The sequence below is a fragment of the Equus przewalskii genome, chromosome 11 (genome assembly GCF_037783145.1).
Source record: "Equus przewalskii isolate Varuska chromosome 11, EquPr2, whole genome shotgun sequence".
Lineage (NCBI taxonomy): Eukaryota > Metazoa > Chordata > Mammalia > Perissodactyla > Equidae > Equus > Equus przewalskii.
In genome coordinates, this window is record NC_091841.1 from 17,057,672 (window position 1) to 17,059,169 (window position 1,498).

At 44.9% G+C, this 1,498-nt stretch overlaps 1 pseudogene; it reads left to right on the forward strand.

The window, feature by feature from the left end:
- Positions 1–333: 333 nt before the first annotated feature.
- LOC103542527 (olfactory receptor 4X2-like) lies at positions 334–1,261 on the forward strand (annotated as a pseudogene).
- The last annotated feature ends 237 nt before the right edge of the window (positions 1,262–1,498 follow it).

Sequence of the window (1,498 nt, forward strand, 5' to 3'; positions counted from 1 at the left end):
TTCCCCATTGTCTGTGGATAAACCCTGAAGTTCACCACAGCCCTTCATGATCTGATACTAGACTCTATCTCCAGCTCTATCTTTGTGATTCTCTGGTTTGCTTCAGCCACACATGGATGAATTTTTATAACTTTGTATGCTCTTGGGCCTCTTGGGAACACTCTTCTCTTCTTGGAAACATAATTAACCCCTACTCAGCTTTCAATATCCAGCTCAAACCTTCTCAGATGTGCAAGGGATTATTATATAATTCAACCACTTGATGAAGGAATCTTTTATTTTGTATCATTTCGGATCACTTCACCCAAGTTACTGCCTCCTGGTGGTGACCACATGGCTAACATGCACAATGAGACTGAATTCATTTTTCTGGGACTTTCTCCAATCAGGATGTACAGAAAGTTTGCTTTGTGCTGTTTCTGTTCTTGGACACAGCAATTGTGCTTGGGAATCTCCTCATTGTGCTCACTGTCATGACCAGCAGAAGTCTTGGTTCCCCCTTGTACTTCTTCCTCAGCTACCTGTCCTACATGGAGATCTGCTCCTCGTCTACCACAGCCCAGAAACTCATCTTAGATTTGCTGGCTGAAAAAAAAGCCATATCTCCGTGGGGCTGCATGACACAGCTTTTTGTCATCCATTTCTTTGGTGGCACTGAGGTGTTCCTGCTCACTGTGATGGCCTATGACTGCTATGTGGCCATCTGCAGGCCCCTCAACTACACCACCATCATGAACCGGCAGGTGTGTGCTGTCCTAGTAGGAGCAGCATGGGTGGGGGCTTTGTACATTCCTTTGCCCAAATCCTTCTCATCTTCCACTTGCCGTTCTGTGGCTCCAATGTGATCAACCACTATTTCTGTGACTTGCTTCCCCTGCTCAAACTTGCCTGCTCTAACACCTTCCTCATTGGTCTACTGATTGTTGCCAATGGGGGGACCATGGCTGTGATCAGCTTCATGGTCCTCTTAGCCTCCTATGTGGTCATCTTGCTCCACCTGAGGACTCAAAGTTCTGAGGGAAGGCACAAGGCCCTCTCCACCTGTGGGTCCCATATCACCGTGATCATCTTGTTCTTTGGGCCCTGCATCTTCATCTGTCTGAGGCCTTCAACCACCCTGTCTGTGGACAAAATGGTGGCCATATTCTATACAGTGATCACCCCACTCCTCAACCCTGTCATCTACTCCCTGAGAAATTCAGAAATGAGGAAGGCCATGAAGAAGCTGTGGATCAGGACAATGAAACTAGATGAGAAATAGAGACAGAGTCTTCGTATTGATCCTTGGGTTTAGAATGATGCTGAGTCCAAACTGAAGGGTAGAGTGAGATAAAGAATAGTTCACAGGACTTGTTAGATCTAGAGTTACTCTAACTGGCTCCCGTCTTAAACAACTTCGTTGTAATCACTGTAAAATATTTCCTACTATGGATAAACTATTACTTTAGCTATATTTTTGTTGGATGGTTAGGTTGTTTCTAATTTTTTACTACTATAA